Raw genomic sequence first — 21,054 nt, 5'->3', positions numbered from 1 at the left:
AATACAACATCGTATCTAGCTCCCAGTATGGGATTTTAAAAGAAAAATCTACAGAGCAGGCACTGCTTCATGTAAAAGAAAAAAAAATGAAGCAATTGAGCAAAAGTACACCCTAGGATTATTTTTAGACTTACAAAAAGCCTTCTATTCTGTCCACCACAAAGTGCTGTTGTTGAACCTTCAACACTACGAGATAAGGGGCATTCCACTAGGACTCATGACAGATTATATACGTCATCGGTGCCAATTTACAGCAATGAATAACTTTTCATCCAGTCGATTAAATGTCAGAACTGGAGTACCACAAGACTCGATACTCGGGCAAACTTTAGTTCTGCTCTATATCAATGACATAGCGGGTACAGGTATTAAACAAGACAGCGTAATGTATGACACCAACGTATTTTTTACCGCAAAAGAAATGAACCTGTTAGAAACCATGACAAACTCCTCTCTAGAAGAATTAACCTTATGGGTTCATCATAATAAGCTACAGTTAAATGCGAATAAGACACAGTAAATATTATTTGCACCACCAAATAAGCGGAATGTAGGTGACATAGTAATTAAACATGGATCTAGACAAATTACACGAACAAAGGAACAGAAATTTTTAGGAGTCTGTTTCCACGAAAACATGACATGGAATACACACATTTCACACTTGACAGCAGACATACTCAAAACCATTGGTTGCATTCGGAGAATTAGTTCTTTATTACCACTGTGGTTAAAAAGACAACATTACTATTGATTAGTGTATTCAATATTGACTTACTGCACTCCAGTTTGGGGAACAACTACGGACACCAATTACAATAGGTTGTTAGTTTTACAAAAAAGGGTGCTGCGTATATTTAAAAACTATATGGGAGACATGCGTGACTTACGCACACGAGAACTGTTCATAAAGCACAGCATATTAAATCCCAACCAGATATACTTGTTTAAATTAATGAAGTATATACACAATAATAATGTCTTTAAAGAAAGCAGTTATACCGAAACAGGCAGATATAAGATCAGGAATATCCAGCATCGATTGCCTAAAGTGAGGATGAATTACGGAAAGCAGACATTACATTACCAAATTGCACATTTCCTGAACAAATACAAAGGCATTGTCTGCTGGACGGATTCCGCAAAAAAAAAAAAAATGAAACATAAATTCAAGACACATCTTGTTACCATCGAAGTCGGTGATTAACTGCTTGTATACTATTTTTAGTTGCTATCCATTTGATTTCAGTAATTTTATGTGTTCTACGTTTCTGTAATTTTTTCTGTAAACATTATGGCTTTGTAGCATTGTATTTAGGTAACACTGTACAATCACTACTGTCGTAGCGTTTCATTCCCGCTCCTTTTTGTACATCATTTATTTTTGCATATGTGTGATTTTTGGCGTTACTGTTTGCTTTATGTATTGTGTACCTGCTCCGAACTCCGGGGGGCAGAGGCCACCGTCAGGCAATCAAAGCGTTTAGCCTCTGTTTCCTCAGGGTATACCTGAAATAAAGCTGAATATATCTCTCTCTCTCTTTTTATTTACCATTTATTTTTAAAGACGATGGAATCTTTTGAGTGCACCACGGTGTAAGAATGGTGTGCACGCTTACCTATACGTTTATTTCTCTTGCTAGAACTTATTTTCGTGTCCGCTGCGTGAATCATTGCCGACGATGAGCTACCTCGCCAAATCATTCTCGCTGAAGCACCAGTCGAACACGATCCCCATTTACTTCTCCAAAAATGCCCATGTGCGGATTCACAAGAGACAGCAACGACGCCGCAATGCTGAGTCTCCCCTGTAGACGAAGCGGTGACCAATCAGATGTCGTCGTCTGTTGAGTCTATCGATCAGGAAATTCTCACCGACTATTCTTCATTCGAAGAGTATGTGCAGCCAAATGACCAGGTAATATACGATGGCGAGCTGGTAAGTGTGGTTATAACGGAGTTTACCCATTGTATAAGGCCGGGCATGAGTTATGCCGCGGGGTGTCATTGTCTTGGGACGGGGAGTAAACGAGCGCAGGCTTTCCCGATGCAATATCTCGGCATGTTATGTTTAGGCTAACCGAACAGAGACTGCGCTTCGTTATACTCTTAGGGGGAACGTGTAGGGCCGGGCTTGACTTAAACACCACAGAGCGTCATTGCCTTCGGACCAGGAATGGATGGCGCCGACGAGGAGTCACGCTCTCCTGAGTGTCGGCCCGATAAACTGTTTACAGGCCCGACACTCATCTCCGGTAACTGAGGCCTTGCCCCACATACAAATCGAAGAATTTGTGATGTTGAAGTTCGACAACTTGGAAGAATGTGATTGAGGCTTTTAACCAGCATGAGAAAAAGTTGTTTCGCAGGAGAAGCGCCCTTGACGCGCACAATTTTCTAGCAGTTTTAGATAGCAAAAAGAACCCGGTTGGCCATGATCTTGACCATGGTTTCAAGAGAGCAAATAGCCAAGAATGAAAAGAGTCACCTCGAAGAATACGGCACTAATGCAACTTACACTATAGTTGGAGAACCCAAAATGAGGTTATCTCAGCATGCAATGACAGTATTCTCCGAAAGCTCATTTCTAAAGTCAATGCTGCTAAATGTTCAATATAGCCGGCGTTAAGCAGCTTTCGATTTGTGCACGCTACGTGGTCATGGAAAAAAGAGAAATTCGGGAAGAGTTCCTATACAGTTTGTTCCTGTTACTGACCAAACTGGAAGGAGCCTGGCCAATTACATTGGAGCTATAAGGTATAACGGTGCAGCCTCAATGAGTAGTGCTTACAACGGCGTTCAAGCACTCGTCCAACAGCAGTGTGCTAACATAATTTATGTTCACTGTGGCTCTCACAGCCTCAATTTGAGTCTGTCATGTGCATACGCTGTGCTTCAGATTAGAACTTCCATAGTCAACGTGGCGAGAGTTTGTGAGTTTTTTCATGTGAGTCATAAGCGCCAGGCTGCTCTAGGTGGCCGAATTGAAAAGTTAATACCAAAAGCTTGTGTGTCATTCTTGAACTAACTTTGTTCAACGTGATGGGTGCAGAGACACGATGCTCTGAATGTGTTTGCAAAAATTCTCCACCCCGTTTTGTCTACTCTCCAAAACATTAGTGAAAGCTGGAATGGTCAGTAATCTTGCTGAAATCCATCTAAGCGCTTTGCAAAGAAGCGAATTTTTTGTCTTGTTGCTGAAAAAATTTTCTCTATGAGCTGGCCGTAAAGCAAACAGTTGCAAACAGTTAATTTGGATATTTCCTCCGCTCTATGTTTGGATGATGACTTTTTTTTTTACTGCACGTAACCTTAGATCCTGCGCTAAAGAGGTATTTCATGATGGTGAATCAAGTGCCAAAAAGTACAAACACTCGGAAAGGACACAGGACGAGCGTTTACTGAGCAAGTGAAAATTTTTATCGCGAAACAAACACATATATAAGCATAACCCGCATGTACGTCATGTCAATCCACCCTTGTTATCATCCACAACGTGATATAACGAGAAAAAAAAAAACACTCCCATAATCTGTTGGAGCTTGTTTTCCGAGCAACAGCAACTGGAAAATCTCCGTTTGAGACGTCTACTAGTGCTTTATTGTGTGGCTAAGGCTTTCTTTGACTATGAAGCTGAAAAAGCTTGAGTCTATATCGGCCCTCCGCTTGGTCTGTCAGTAGCAGAACTGAAAAAGTGGATGGAGGAGGAGCAGGCAAGACAGCACGTGGGAGGAAAGAGCCTTGGCGCGATAGGCTGCAGAGAGAGAGAGAGAGAGAGAGAGAGAGAGAAGCAGGGAAGAGCGAACGAGAAGCAGCGGAGAGCGAACACGCAGTGGCACTTAAAGCAAGCGAATGTGAGGTAGAAGCATTGCACCAGAAATTGGGCTTCAAAAGCTCATAAGAGAGAATGATGTTCGTGATGTCAGCGCCACTGAAGAAAGGGGTACCGACAGCGGCTGATGGTTTATTGCGAGCAAACTCCTTATCGCATTTGATGAAAGATGATCTTGATGCGTACATGGGCCAATTTGAAGTTATCGCGAAAAGTCAGAGGTGGCCGGAAGAACAACGCTCAACCTTTCTGAGCACGTGCCTAAGCGGGCAGGCATTAAGCATCTTTGGTGGGTTATTACGGGAATACGCGTCGAGCTACCCCAAAGTCAAGGCCGCTCTCTCGAGGCGCTTTCAATTTACCGTTCAGTGATTCAAAAGGAAATTTACGACCGCGAAATCAGTGGAAGGCGAGACCACTGTGCTGTTTACGGCTAGGTTGACTCACTACTTTGACCGCTGGGTTGAAATGGCGGGTGTAGCGAAGGACTACTCGTCATTCCGCAAACGTTTGATTCAGGAGCAATTTCAGAGATGTTGCCACCCAAATCTGACCCTTGATCTTAAGAAGAGGAAGTCTGAGTCATTTGAGGGAACGTTAGATCTGGCTGACCGCTTCCTATAGATGCCCAAGGCGGAGCTAACCTAAAGCTAAAAGAGATAAACGAAACGAAGCAAAAATCCATGAAGGAGATAGAAAAAATGGCAGCCAGGGAGCATTGCCCAAGTGATATCTTTGCGGCTAATTGGGACACCAGGTGGCACAATGCCAGAGCAACTTTGCAGGAGGCCGTAATCCTGTTTGCTTTAAATGGGCGGAAATGATACAAAGCAGAGGCGTGTCAACAGAGATCGGAGGAAAATTCTCAGGCTTCACGTGTGTACTCATTCCGCAAGGGAGACTAACTATAATACATCCATGGTGGATATGTTGAGTTGAAAAGTGGTCACAAGATTCCGGTGGTGAACGCAGTCAAGCTGACGCGGCCACGATTCTTAGAGGAAGGAATGCCGGTCGTTGCAGGCACCATTTCCGGGAGCTCTGTCTCGGTACTGCGCGATACGGTAAGCAACACGATAATGGTCAAGCGAAACCTTGTTGAGAACGAGGAGCTCACGTGGGACAGCTGTCCGGTGGTGGACGGCACCGTGAAGACGCTACCCCAACTCGAATTTATCTTGAAACCTCACTCGGGCACCATCAGCGCATTTATTATGCACGAGCCCTTGTACGATTTATTCCTTGGGAATATAAAAAGGCGTACAAGCTGCGGACAACCTGGCAGCCGCCAGCGGAGGACTGATGAAGCAACCGCTAACGAAAGAGAGAACGACCGCCACAGGCGTTATTATAGCCCAGACGAGGAAAGCAGCGAAGGAATTTGAGAAGCTCAAGACACCCGGCACGGGTGGTGACCCCGAAGCAACGGGTGGGTACGCGGTAGCACAATAAAAGGACGATTCGTTGCGAAACTGCTTTTCGCAAGTCAGCAAAAAGATACAGGGCAGGAATAAAGGCGGCTTCATCGAATTCAGAATTGAGAAAAGGCTGTTATATCACAAATTCTCAGAAAAAGTGCAAGATGCGTGAAGCAGCTGGTTGTACAGAGGGAACATCAGGGAGCGGTATTGAAAATTACCCATGACGGAATAATCGGAGAACTCATTAGGAGCCAAAAAGGCAAAAGACCGCATTCTAGACGAAATATATCGGCCAGCGCTTACCGCCGATGTCAAGGGATTAATTAGTTCCTGCTACATTTCCTAGCGAACGACACTGAAAGGTAGAGTGCCCAGAGTACCCCTGGGAAAGGCTCCCCTCATCAATACGCGTTTCAAAAGATTGGCGGTCGGTATCGTAAGACCAATGCAATCGCCTCCAAATAATGGAAATAGTTATATACTGACCCTTAAGTATTATGCGACAAGGTACCCAGACGCTGTCGCTATATCAAGTGTTGAGACAGAGCAGGTTGCTGAAGCTCTGGTAGAAATGTTCTTGCGCTCAGGGGCACCCAACAAAGTACTCAGCGATCCCGGAACGAACTTCACCTCAGAGCTAATGAAGGAAGTGGCCCGGCTCTTATCTCTCAAGCAGCTTTACACATCCCCCACCCAATGGCTAATGACATTGGGAAGAAATTCAACGGAATGCCGTTGCTTATATGCTTTAAAACATGTGCGCTGAGAAGCTTCTGGGACCAACATTTGGAGCCTTTGTTATTTTTCTACAGAGAGGTACTTCAAGCTAGCCTTCAGTTTTCGCTTTTCAAACTCCTGTACGGCCGCCATGTCAGGGGCCCCTGACCATTCTGAAGGAAGCCTGGAACAGCAAAGACATTGACGAAGAAGCTAAGACTACGTATCAACACGTGATTGACCTTTGCAATCGACTGGAGGAGACTCGCTGATTGGCCCACGAAGAACTGGAGAAAGTTGGTGCTCGCTACGCAAAACTTTACAACCGCAAGGCCAAGGAGAGGTTGTTTCAGCCAGGGGACAAGGTTTTAATTTTACTGCCAGTTGGTCAAGGCAAGTTGCTTTTGCAGTGGAAAGGACCGTTCGAGGTAAGGTGAAAGAAAGGTGGTGTAGACTACACCATTATTATGATTGGCCGTAGGACTGGCAGAGCTAGGCCATGGCCTCCAAGAGAACCTCATCGGCATACCGCCCAACCGCGGTCCAGTCCTGCTGTAATGCCAGAGGTGTCTGTGTGCGCTGCAAGAAACACGTATCAGCATCACTGGGACACACAACCCACGTTTGAGGACATGCACGTGCACGAATGAAGGGTATAAAAGCACGTCGCGTGTTCGCTCAGCGCTCTTCCTCTCTCTGTGGCCTTTGTTACGGCTGGTTGTGTCTGATGTAAAGGCGCTTCTCGACGCTCAGTGTTCTTCACACGTGTAAGTATGTAAATACATTGTGTGCCTGTGTCGTCAAAAAGCCTCGCAAGGGTTCTTCCTTTCACGGCACCTGAGTGACTGCCAGTAGCCCCGCTCCTGGGTCACATCACCGTCGAGACTCCTGGTGGGCCGAATTTAAGTTTTACATACAAATTTGTTGTAGACACGTGAAGACAGGAACCTTGCAGGACAAGCAAGACAGTGGAGTGCCATAATTAGGGTCATAAAAAAAAAGAAAAGCACACCCTGGTGCCGGAGTTTGAGAACCAAACCGTAGATGACGTCCAAATTGCGCCCCGACTGACCGGCATAGAGAAATTCTAACTTTAGGACGAAATGAACAATGGATAAACAATCTTCTCCACAATTCCGGGAAAGACAAGCTTGGTGGAATTACACTTACAAACGACCACGATGGGCCCTGTAAACATCACACAATATCCACTGCCGTTTGCTACGGGAGCAGAAGTAGAAAAGGAGATGAAAGAAATGAAGACCCTGGGGATAATCAAAGGAACCGAAGCTTGCGAAAAAAAAATCAGACGGGACAAACAGGCTGTGTATAGATTTTCGTCGTTTGGACGATCGGATTCAAAGCCGATGCCTGGGACTGATGCCCTTTTTGCCACGGTCGGAGAGAAGAAATATACTTCTCAAAGGTGGACTTTACAAAGGGCTATTGGAAAATTCCACTTTCAGAAAAGTCCAAACCAAAGGCAACATTTTCAACGACCGCGGAGTTTTATCAGTTCGTCGTCATGCCTTTTAGGGTAAAGATCTCACCTGCCGTATTCGCCAAACTAATTGGAGGGTCGTGGGTTGTCGGGCAAAGCGACGCGGCGCCTGCCGCTCAGATAAACAAAAACGAGCTGCCGGCAAATGCCGGTGCTCGGCCCATACACCGACTGACTATGGTGGTGTTTTCCGGGAAGTGAACCTTCGAGAACACGTAGTGATGTGGGCCGGAACATCTTCGTTAGCGGACTGTACGACCGAGCGGTGGGCCCAGGCGATTGCGGGGGCCTTTGACAGCTACGGCAGCGAGCTTATACACAGCGAGCTCGGGGCTCCAATTACGACTAAATGCTCGCCACGGACTGCGACTCTGCTGCGCTAGATGGCCCGACGACTATGGCGTTGCAGACAACGACGACTGGAGGTATTCGAGCATTGTGCCCAAACCGTGGGACGTGACCTTTGTACGAGGACACCGTGCACGACCTTATGAAGACACCGTGCAGCGGTGTTTATAACAGACAAGCGGGGAGCGTTGGGAGAGAGACGAATTCCGAAGTGCGCCGAGTTCCCATGGTGAATAAACTAACTCTGCATGTTCCCAGTCAGAGTCTCATTCTCAGCAGTGAAATACGAGAGCCAGCTTTCTCGGTTCGTACCGGAAAAAGGGGCACATACATTAACTTCATTTGGGTGAAATCTCGGACGTAGAGCATTACTGCGACGACGTCTTAGTCGCAAGCACAACGTGGGAAGAGCCCTTTGCTTCGATTACCACCTGTTTGAGCGCACCCAGGCCGCTGGACTGACGGTGTGTCCAAGAAAGTGTAAATTTGGGGGGAGATGGACACCGAGTGGGAGGCTGAATGCTAGAACCACTTGATAAAATCCTCGATAAAGTTGAGATGGCACCGCGTCCAAAGACAAAGAGGCACGTGCGAGCCTTACAGCCCTCACCGGCTATCACAGAAATTTCATCCCGGGACAGGCCGAAATAAGCGCCCCGCTCAAAGAATTGGCAAAAAAGGGGGAAAGGAACATTGTTAAATGGAATGATACGCACAAGAAAGCATTTCAAATGCTTTGGAGCGAGCGCGCCCACGGTCCCATTTTACGGCTCCTGAACATTGACAAGCAGTTTGTACTCCGCACACATGCCTCTGACATGAGCCTCGGTACGATTCTATATAGCAAGATCATGAGGGACTACTCCACCCAATTGCTTATGCCAGTAGAAAGCTGTGGCAAAGAGACGAGGCATACAGCACAATTGAACAAGAATTCGACAATTCCACTCTTTACCAGTTTGCGAACTGGTAAAGCGCAGCATTGTAAAAGCATGTATACATAACGATTTAACAAATCTTGCTTTCACTCAGTACAGGGAAGTTTTGACAAGAAGATTTTCCATCTTGAGACAGTGGACTAACCCAGTTCGTTGGTAGTTTCTGTTTGTGAGAAGATGCGCAGACAGTCAAGGGTAGGCAACGAGGGGTGTGCTGTACTAGAAACAACTGCCAAGAGAGTGGCGGTGATACCGTATCTACATGGTATATCACGTAAACTCAAGAAGATAGGCCGAAGAGCGGGCGTTTCGGTGGTTTTTCCAAACCAAATAAATTTTCTCAGTTATGTGTCCAAACTAATCCTGTGGGAAGAACCGCGAGCAACTGCAAGATTAAGCACCGTAAAAAGCTTGTTGAGTGTGCAACAGAGATTGTTTATGGTTTACCTCTGTCTTGTGGACTAGAACACTTAGGCCAGTCAGGCAGGTGCCTTAATGTAAGACTTCAAGAACATTGCCAGAAAGTAAGCAGTGAAAGATGGGACGGTTTTTTTGGCCGCTCATTGTTCCGAATGTGGGTGCCAGCCATTGTTCGAAAAAGCAAGGGTTCTCGCGTCCCACCCAAATGAATGCACAGGACTTATTATCGAAGCTGTAGCAATCGCTCGAGGCAGCTGCATCAGCAAGCCGTCTATAGCTTAATCTGAAAAAGAATCGGCGTATTTAAAATTCGCCACGTTAGTGTCCAGAGCGAGCACGTGGTTTCTTGCAGTCTCTTCTGGCTTTTTGGTTTTGTGTGTTTTTGTTTTTGCTTAAGGAAGTGATCTTACCTGCTTTTCTGTAACATATATATGTGCGTCTTAGTGATGGTAAATCAGTTGAAAGTCCGCGCTCGTCCTTGTCTCTTGTGTTCGTTTTATGAAATTTTCGCGCCGAGAAGTTTAATAATGGATGACCAATTAGCCCAATCCCACACTTCACTTCAGCTATTTGTGTCGGGTGTTTCGATGAAGTTTGCTCTTGCAAGAGTACCAGTCCGCCGTAAAACACATCAAAGTAACGGAAAACATAGGAGCCAATTGTATGAGCAGGCTGCAAAAAAACTTCCACAGGACCATGCACCAACGTAAGCGTAATAAGGGACTCGAACAGTGTGTGGCGACAACGGCGTCATTTTGTGGTGTCTTGAACATTGTGAAGTAATATTCTAAAACTTGGGGAAGGGGGGGGGGGGCTGCGTCAGAAAAGTCACCTGGTCTTAACATTTCCTGCGCATAATGTCTTAAAGTGTGCCCTCAAAAGGGATTTTTTCTGGCGTCCAAGGCGAACAGAATGTTATTTGTCTCGAAGAATGGTGCGCCGTGATCACACGTGCGTTCATTGGTCTTTGTTAGCGAGAGCCGTAGGAAAGCTATAACTCTATGTTCTACCAAGGACGAACCAAGAACTTTTGAGGATATTGTCTTGTGTAGCTTCAATACTGTTCGCCTGGGATGATAGTCTCCTGCCGCAGGCATCAAGGGTGTAGGTACTATAATTCTTCCCTATAAGAATGAAGCGCCATGAGCGTACATGTAACGATCGAAAGTAATGAATGTGGTATCTCTATGTCATAACATGTCTCCACCCTCTATGAACCTGGACTCTTGACTTGCGTAATTAGAAAAAATTCGCTGAAATAGATGGCTGACTTGCGCTGGCATCAAGGTCGAGCGTGCTATATTGCGTTCAGACGTCCCCGCCACGCCACCGATCGCCAAAGAGAGGAATGCCACTCAACCCCTTTTCTATCCGGTTCCCTCTTGGCTATGTGTCTCAATCACTTTCCACACAGAGAGATTCGTGTGTGGGATTCGTGTGTGAGAAGTATGAGACGCTACGACCGTTTCTTAATTACTGACACATTTAATTCAGTAGCAAGTGCAAATGGCGTACACACATGCTGTCCGCGTAAAACAGTTCTGCTGCACAAAATTATAACACACCAGTAAAATACTCGCGATGTGCGACACAGGATATATGAGCAAAGTAACGGTGACAATACAAGGGTGCGCCAATACAAAGTAAACGCACGACGACACAAATGATAAAGTCATTAATTATTAGAACCACGCAATGTCTCAATGCGCCGCCTCCCTTCCTGCAAAATTCGTCTAAGTAAGAGAGATGAAGTTCGTCTCACGAAAGGTCATGTTGTCAGGGCCTCGGAGCTGGCTGTTCATGTCTGAGCTCAGGGCTTCCTGGGGTCTCTGTCCAATTCATCAAAGTCTTTATCGTCTTCGTCATCGTCGCCGTCGTCGTCTTTCTTAGCCATTTCTATCTTATTCTTCTCTCAATGTGGCCCAATCACTCGCCTCCTCGTCTCCCATCCCTGACTTCCCTTCGTCATCATACTAACTGCCTCAGTCACCGTCTCATTGACTCTCATCGCTATCTCTTCGCACCGTAATATCCTCCTTTTTCATTCCGTTGTTCTGCCAACTCGATCTCATCGCACCATCCTCTTCGACCGTGGCTCCGCGGTCCCTTTTCGTAGGACCCGACACCGCGCCTCCGTGGCATCTCCGTGGCACCAAACCAATCGCCACTATTGGCGATTGGTTTGCGGCATATGCGGCATTTTTTCTTGTCGGCCGGAGTATATCAGTTTCGATGACTGCCCCCGCAGCCTACGCCAGTGGAAAGCCCTCTCCCAAGCAAAGTAGAGCAAGTAACAATGTACAGACTCAGACTTCATAGAGAGAGATGGGCGAGCTGTCCGATGACACGTGAATTACGGGCGACTGGGAGTCCCAATGCTCCGACAAAGCGCGTCGTCTGTAATGGCCGACACCCGGAGTTGGAGTGCTGTGCCGAAATGTTTTCGGCCGCCCCGATTGCCCCGGTTTCCGGAGCCCGACGAGCCGTTGTCCAGATGGAGTTTTGACGCCTCCATGCAACCCGGTGTTTCCCGCAAAATTCTCCGGGGCCGCCACTTCGTTTTTTAACGCCACAGGAGGTCATCCAGTGTTGTGACTGGCGCTAGAGCTCACGAGCGAGCGGCACTCTTTTAATCCTCAAACAAGTAGCCGAACAGCCGGCTGCCTATAACCGCCACTTATTGTCCCTCCTAGATGGAGGGTGAGACGTCGTGGCGACACGACGGCGTAAGCCGTTCGGGAGACGACAACGAGTACAACATCTTTCTTGAAAGAGGCTGCGGCGGCCGCCGCAAATCGCCTCGCTAATTAAGCGAGCAGTTTGGCAGACCCTTTGATGTATGCTGTCATGAGCTTGGGACCCCTCGACCAGCGGCACAGACACGACGAGGACGAGACCCGCTGGCACCACTTCGGATTGCAGTGATCACGGCTCAATATTGCACGTTCACGTGAGCCGTGCAGGCTCGTCCCCCTCACCAGTTGTGTGTGATATGTGATTGGACAGTACCATCTGCACGAGTGTTGAAGATTGGGCGAGTTGGTTCATCGTACTTGAACTGGTATAGCGTATTACGGGGAAGAAGAAACGGCCGAGCAGACCGACACAAGAGGATATAGCGCTCTGTCCTCTTGTGTCGGTCTGCTCGGCCGTTTCTTCTTCCCCGTAATGCGCTATACCAGTTCAAGTACCATCTGCACGTGTTCCCTGAACTAGGGATCTAGGGAGCACATACCCTTTATAGTGAGCCACCCGGCTCATTCGAAGGAGCGCCATGTAGAGGAAGGCCAGATTCGAGAGCTCGCCATGTAAGAAAGAGCTCGTCATGTACAAGAGCTCACCTTGTATATAATGTAAATGAACCCCCTTCAAGTCACTCTTCCTCCTGCCTCGACAACTTCATTCCGGACCTCTTGTGCCTGCAAACTCCGGCCGTAACACCAGGCGGAACGCAGTAATGGGCCCTGGAGTCACGGAGGCTGACGGAAAGCCAGGCCGGGCCCAGCACAGGCGCTGAAGCAGGCAGAGCACGAGTCTTTTCGGTTTTTCAATTGCCGTAAAGGACCTATACTACTCCCTGCCTCAGGATAACGTATTAGATTGTATAAGGGATGACATAGAAATCTTCGGGGAATTGAACTTCCAATTAAAAATGGCATCAGTGCGTGAGATTTTCTTGACCTGGTTTTGCGCTACCTTACCTCTACTTTTGTTCAATGAAATGATTGTATTTATCTGCAGAAAAGGGGTGTTTCAATCGGTTCATGCATAGCACCTCTACTCAGTGATCTTCTATTGGCAAAAATGGGCAAAAACTGCAGAAAAAGCTAGAAGGCTCCCATGTCGCCAAAGTATTCAGATACGTGGATGATTTCTTGGTTCTAAATTGTAACTCTTCTAAGTTCCACTCGATTGCGACTCAAACGATAGGTGTGTTTGAAGATTGTTTATAGCCTCTTCTGTTGACACATGAAATGCCCGAGAATGACAAGATACGCTTTTCAGGTTTAGAATCGTTTTTTCAGCTCACACCACATCTGTTGGTGTTATGAACCACGTGCGCAGAAACCTCTACTTCCATTTTCTTCCGCTCACAGCAAGTTAGTTAAGTGAGGCATAGCACGAACATGTCTTGAGAATGCCTTAAATAGGTCGTGCGCCCCCAATATATCTGCGAGCTTAAAATCTCAAGTGTCCCGCCTTAAGGCTTCGGGTTTCCCCGAGGCGTTTATCGCTTCCGTTGCTAAGACTATCCTGCGGACTAATAAGGCAGAGCAGAGGAAGCGACGGAATCCGAGAAGCACGGATACAGAGCGTGAAAGGATAGCCGTGATTCCATACAAACACCAGATATCACACAGGCTCAAGAAAATCGAAAAACGAGTTGGAGTTCGTGTCCTGTTCTCACCACCGTTCAAATTAATCAGCCTCACCAAATCTACAAATCCCCTGAAAACACAGTCATCAACGGAATGCAGAGTTCAACATATTAACAGGTATGTTACATGCTCCCGGGAAGTTGTGTATAGGACCCCCCTGTCATGCGGCGCTTGTTATGTCGGAACGACTGGAAGGTGTCTGAACGGTCGACTGAGGAAACATGCTATAACAAAGTTAGAAACGAGAAAGATAGTTTTCTTGCTCAGCACTGCACTAAGAGCTACTTTGTGCCCCTTTTCAAGGACACAGCGACGCTGTACAAGCACAAAGATGAGTGCCCCCGAGTTCTTGTCAAGGCCGCGCAGATGGCACGCGAACAGGTGTCCTGCATTAGCAAGCCCTCCGTGTCTCTGTCTGTGAAGGAACTAAGGTTCGTCGAAGGTTTCGGTGCGCGCAAGTAGTTATATTATCTTTACTTTTCAGGTTCGTTTCCTTAGAGAGTTTTCTTTGCGTTTTTCTGTGCTTTTTGTTTTCATCGCCACCAAATACTGTCCGTAGACAACAAGGCGCCACCCGTTCCTGATGTTTGCGCGGTGGGCCCGCGAGAACTGTCGACTAAATCCTTTCAGGAACTGCAATACGGAATGCGCATTTGTTACCCCAAAAGTTTTTTTTCTTTTTTTTCTTCCAATGCGTGGGTTTAAGAAATGAACGTAAACATCTTGAAAGGCCCGGGGTTCGGTCTGCGTTTGCGGGGACGTCACAATCCCTTCCTCTTGCAGAGGAATTTCCCAGCTGGGAAATTCAAACACGAGAAATACGGGCACATAGCGCCTTCGGGCGACGCAGCGAAACTGACACATTGCGGTAATCAAAGGAATAAAGCATGTGAGCACAGTACACTTGTGATTGAGTCTCGGCGGCAGCGCGTCACCGAAAGAAACCAATCTGTGATTGTCCTTCCATCATTACCCACCACGAAGCAGTTTGATTCCGTGTGTCAACCGCGCACAACACACTTGAAACGTTGAGTACCACTGAAGAAAGGATAACGCGTTGATAAAATGCACACTGGTCACAGTTGCTCATCCCTCAGGATGGTATCACAAGCAACGTTTAGTCAGATGTGTGGGAGGTTCACTACAATGCGAGCGCTTCACACACTTCACCTGTAGTGTCCACCCTTCGCACAATCAAGCTTAGGATACACACATTTCAGTAGCATTTTCATACCACACATGCACAAAAAATTTAGAATCTTATCTAACATCTCAAAACAAACGAAAAGCAAGATGGCGGGGGAACATATGTCATACAGGGAGCAACACTGAATCACTCTCGCGTATCATCTCCTTCCCGGCCTCTGCTGGACCTGTGGGTAAGAGAAAAGGACCTTCAACGTGAATTGCGTGTTTGAATGGGCTGCGAAAGTATAGCGTACCTGCTGTTCTATGCAACGGTGACATTGGTCGCTGTACCTTAACACCAATCACGACGCTCCCTGCCTCCTAACGAGGCGCGACACTTTCGTGCTGGGAGACGCCATGACCCCTTTTCGATTCGAACTTTCACCTCGCCTCGTCGATACTCGGGCTGCTCCATCTCTTGTTAGGGCGCGCACGGAGCATCGCCACCGTGTACTGTTCATAGACAACAAGGCGCCACTCGGTCCTGGTGCTTGCGCGGTAGGCCCGCGAGAACCGTCGACGGAATCCTTCCAGGAACTCCACTCCGGAATGCGCATTCGTTACTTCGAAAGTTTTCTTTTCCTTTTTTTTCTTCCAATGCACGGGTTTAAGAAATGAACGTAAACATTTTGAAAGGCCCGGGGTTTGGTCCACGTTTGCGGGGACGTCACAGCGTGTCTAGGAATACGGCGCCATGAGTACACGTCCCCCCCCACTTGAATGTTAGCGCTATATCCATAGTGCATATGATACTTCTATGTCTGAACATGGCTGAGCCAACTAAGAACCATAATTGTTCCTTTCTTCGCTGGAATAGATGGTCGGCTTCCACTGGCATCAAGGGCGAACGTTCTACAATTCTTTTCAAGCAATAGGGCGCAGTGAGCGCGCGTGTATCGCTTAGCACTTGTTAGCATTAGCAGTAGGGAATGTAGTACATGTATGTCCTAACATAGCTGCACCGTATAAGAATCTTGACATCTCAGAACCTTGACCCTCTAACAACCTTGGCTCTTGACTTGTGGAATTCTAAAACTGTTCTCTTGGAAATAATATTGCTTGCCTGCAGAATATGAACCATAGAATGAAGCATCTGAGCTACGTGTCAGATAATGTGCTTTTGATTTGTATACTATTGAATTGCGCGCCGACAAAGGTGACAGACAGCAGAGTATACCACGGGACGTTATACTTGGGCTACGTGTTAAACCATGTGCCACGCGGCTGGTGCATTGTGTGTGTGTTGATTGTTCGCCAATGAGGGTCACCGAAAGTGAAGTGTGAACCACAGAAGCAACAGGTGTGTATACGTGACCACTTCAAGCATGCGTCGATACGACATTCGAAGTTGAGACTGGCGCCCCGACAACCTTATACGAAACGTGCCGTTCCCAAGCTTCCACAGTCTGCTCGACATTGGAGAAGCGATCCATTCTGGGAAGCTACCGGGACACAGAGCAGGGAACAACACGTCCGCAAACCCAACACCTCCCGTCTTCGTGGAGCCGCCGCCGACCCGTCTCGCCATTCTCAAATGACGCCGGTGTTTAAGGAGTCTGCTGCGCCCGGTTACGTACGTGATTCGCTTGAGCTTAGTAGACTGCGAACGCTAATTATTGATTCAACTCTCGCTGTTTCATCATCCACCTGTTTTTGAGTATTGTCTCAACCAATTTTATAAATTTCACGCATGCTTCACTTGTATTGTGTAGTTTATAAAACTGAATAGTTCTCCTTAGTTTTGGAACTAACAGTAATCTTTCTTTGAGATATCTTTTTATTTGTTGGAAATAACCTTTATCTTTGTTTAAACGCATTATTAAAGGTTTTCTTCTGTGCTTGGAAAAGGATCTTGATTCCTTCAAACAGGCGATTGGCGCAAGCCAGCTGTGAGCACCGTTTGTCTCTTCGTCTTCAGTCGTGTGTTTGTCATTTCATTTTTCGCGGAATTACGTCTCGCCCAGTAATGAGCATTTACACTGTTGTAACTACCATATATAGGCGTTTTACGTTCAAACACCAAGATATGATTATGAGAGGCCTCACCGAGCGCAAGGAATAAAATGACAAAGACAGCACTAATGACGAAGAGGCAAACGGTATATACAACTATTTAGTAGTAGAGAAGAGCTTCATGTACACATCTTTCAGTCACGAGTGGCATACAGGAATAAATGAAAGGTCTATATATATATATATATATAAATATATATATATATATATATATATATATATATATATATATATATATATATATATATATATATATATATATATATATATATATATATATATATATATATATATATATATATATATATATATATGTGGCTTGACCATGCACCATTAGGTCTGCCGGGCCCATCCCCGAAGCAAGCGGGAGCCAGAGCCGACGATCATCACCACGAGCGCCGAGGGGTGCTCCTCAAAGATCAAGAAGCAAGAGCCCCTACAACACGACTCGGGGCCACCCAGAGGCTTCCGGTGAAAGTGCTTCTCCCCCACGCAGGGACTGACTCAACAACCCGCCAGGTACGGCCCGATCCAGCACATGTTGGTCTCGTGATTTCATGGCCTTAAGAAGGAATGTTGATAAGCGCGTGAGGTTTGAAATGCATGCTTCAAACCTTAAAACATAAATTTCATCGGGATTCGCACCAAAGGGTCTCACTGTTCAACTGCAACCCGCAATGAATAACTTCAATAAAAATGAGCAGCGGCAGTGGAGCAATATCTTAAACGATGCATCTATTAGGCTTACACAGGTCGTAATACAACACAGTACACGTAAGGCCGCGGAACTTAAAGAGGAAGAAAAGGCGCGACTAAAAGAGTCAAGCTTGACGCAGTCAGAAACAGAAGAGCTGGCCAAATACGAAGGAAAAAAGAGATTGACAATTCAGGGCAAGAAGGACAAGAAATTGAGGCGAGACGGTGCGTGGCCGACTTTAAAATACTCCGCCAGCAATCCTCCCAGAACGTATACAGATCAAACTGTTACCTCTCGTCAATCTCCACAAAAGAGCACCGATGTCACCAATGTGGTTAACCTTTCCAGCAAATCTTTGACACCTGCGCAAACAAAGCTGCTATCAAAAGGTCTAACCTTCTGCCCCGCCTCTGGCAAAATTGACGAGTTTAAACTTTACCAAGATTTGGACAACTTTGCCAGAACCATGCGTCTAAAAGAATATTTTCATGATCGAAGCAGCACGCAACAAAATCAATTTTCAGATAACTCTTGCACTCCAGGTGAACTTCGAGACAAATATCTAGACATATACATTTCAGGCGTCCAATGTGATATAACCAGGGAATATGAAAAGCACCGACCCATTCGCAACAATCTGTCCAAAGAGGAGCCGGAGGCTTTGCGCAGTTTAAGTGACAGCCAGAGCATCGTTATTAAACCAGCTGATAAGGGTGGTGCTGTGGTTGTACTCGACAGGACTGACTACATCAAAGAAGGGATTCGCCAACTGGCAGATGAAAATTTTTATAAACAACTCCCTTGTGATCCGACAGAGGAGTATGAAAGTACTATTAAGGCCTCACTAATATCATTACGTAAAAGTGGTAAGATAGCCTACCCTATGCTTAAAATGATGTCACCTGGCAAATCGTCTCCCGGGCGTTTCTATTTACTACCCAAAATTCACAAGATTAACAATCCCGGCCGACCTAATGTTTCCAGCAACGGTACTGCTACGGAAAACATCTCTAGTTTCATTGACTTCACTCTGATTAGGCACATCCCACAATCATTCCCATCATACATCAAAGATACCAGCCACTTCTTTCGTGAAGTCTCAAAACTTGTGGTACCTCTAGAGTGCTATTTGGTCACCATGGATGTATCATCACTGTACACAAACATTCTCCACACCGAAAGAATCGCCGCCACAGTCGCCGCCTATGGAAAAAGTAAATCAACGAGTGAATTCGACGAAAGCGCTTTAGAGGTGCTCCTAAATCTGGTACTTAAACATAATAACGTTTAATTCGACCAAAAACATTATCTGCAAGTAAACGGAACTGCCATGGGAACTAAAATGGCCCCAAATTACGCAAATATTTTCATGGCCTCTTTGGAGATTCCTTTCCTCGAAAATTCTCCATTCTAACCTATATTTTACCGACGCTTCCTCGATGATATATTCTTCGTGTGGGCCGATAGTGAACATAATCTTTCCAAATTCGTTTCCGGTTTCAACTCCCTGCATCCTTCGATAACATTCACGCACACGTGTTCGCACAAGAGTGTTCCCTTTCTGGATGTCACTGTATCACTCAATGGCACCACCATATCTACTTCCCTGTATGAAAAACCAACTGACCGCCAACAGTATCTGCATTTCCATAGCAGTCACCCCCATCACTGCAAAACAGGTGTTCCTTACTCTCAAGCCCACAGATACAGAAGAATTGGCTCTGAAATCACGCAATTTGACCCCCACGCACAGGAATTTAGAGCAGCCTTCTTGCGTCAAAAGTACCCCGAAAAAATAATTGACAATGCAATTGAGTGCACTCGCTCTTGGGACCGAGAATCAACAATGGAAGAAAAAGGCGGGAATAAAGATGATATAACTTCAGGGGCCAATTTAATCCTCACATAGTGCGCCGCCGCCCCTCGGGTGAATTGTATACTAAACCGCCACTTCAACATACTTAAACAGAGTAGTCGCCTCTCTGCCATTTTTCAGACTCCGCCCAAGGTGGTTTACCGAAGAAATAAAAACCTGAGAGACTTACTGGACAGGGCGAAAACACACAAATCCGACCACCATCAGGGCTGTAGACCGTGCGGGAAACCTCGCTGCAGGGTGTGCACACACATGGTGACCATAGATACGACCGAAGCCTCCTGTTCAGACTATGTGTACAAAATTAAAGACGACCTTAACTGTGACTCAGCCAATGTGGTATACAAAATTCGCTGTGAGGTGTGCAAACAGGAATATATTGGACACACGGAAACCACGTTCCGTTTGCGTTTCAACAACCACAGGGCACACGTAAAGGGCCTCCCCAATTTGCCTTTCTCCAAACATATCAATCTTTCTGGTCACTCTTTCGAACGTGTAAGTGTCATACTCCTACAATCCGGCTTCCAGAACACACGGGAGCACGAACAGCGGGAGTCATACTTCATAAAGAAATTCAGATCACTTACCCACAGAATCAACGAGAGCCCTGGGCGACAGACGTGCCTTCGTGACGTTTCGTGAAACACAGAAATTGAATTACTCAAGTAATTTATTTATACATACCTGAAGTCGCACACGTATAAGCTGATCAATATAGCGCGTGAAACTAAACGAATTCGATGCTACGTCAACCAAACGGCGTGTGTTAGTATTATTAGACTTTATTTTCATTTCTGAGTACTTTTTCAGTATTATTTAATTTTTACTTTTTTGTTTACGTTTTTGTTTGTTCATCGTTTACAAGAATACCCATTCATTTAATTTCAGTATGGTTGGTTGTACAGTTTTCTGCAAGAGAGGGCAAGTGGAGGGAGGGGGAGAGGGGACATGAGCTTTCCAACGTGGCCATTATTTTCCGAAAGCTGGAGTGGGTCGTATGCTTCTTGTGTGTGTGTGTGGCCAGATGCCCCGGGCCAGCCACCGAACCACGTGAACTTAAACTCAATCCATGTGTGGGATGCAAGTAAGCGGCAACATGTTTCACATTTTTCCGTTTTTCTTGGTCGCCTTCGCTGGTGGCGCGTCTTACCTATACCCGGTAACAATGCCAGAATTACCCGCTCGTTTCCGGCGGCTCTCCGTCGCTCCTTTCTAGTTCCTCTCCTTCTTCTGCTTCTTGTTGTCTGTTGCTACCTCGTTCGCCCGTTTGTCTCGTTTTTTTTTATTGTTTTGGACGGTCTTCAAACTGTGAGGGTGACCCTCTGCTACGGAACTTGTACCATTTCACTTAGATCCTCCGAAGAAGGCTGGTCCACCAGCCGAAACTGTTAGGATTAAATAAATATTTTATTGTTTTGTTTCCTATACTGCACTGTTCTCAAAGTTTATAACTAATATATATATATATATATATATATATATATATATATATATATATATATATATATATATATATATATATATATATATATATATATATACTAAATAACAAACAATTCTACAAACACCTCGAATTTGACCCTACCACGGAGCACAAAAAAAAAATTGCCCGCAGCTTCCCTCGGGGGAACACTGAGGAGGATGCGGACCATATAATTGGTTAACGGGGTGTTAAAGTGCGACTTACTTGGGTCGATGGCTAAATTGGTTAACGTGGTTGT

Source organism: Rhipicephalus microplus, unplaced genomic scaffold (genome assembly GCF_043290135.1).
Source record: "Rhipicephalus microplus isolate Deutch F79 unplaced genomic scaffold, USDA_Rmic scaffold_23, whole genome shotgun sequence".
Lineage (NCBI taxonomy): Eukaryota > Metazoa > Arthropoda > Arachnida > Ixodida > Ixodidae > Rhipicephalus > Rhipicephalus microplus.
The sequence above is the reverse complement of the archived record's forward strand: the minus strand, read 5'-3'. Positions refer to the sequence as shown.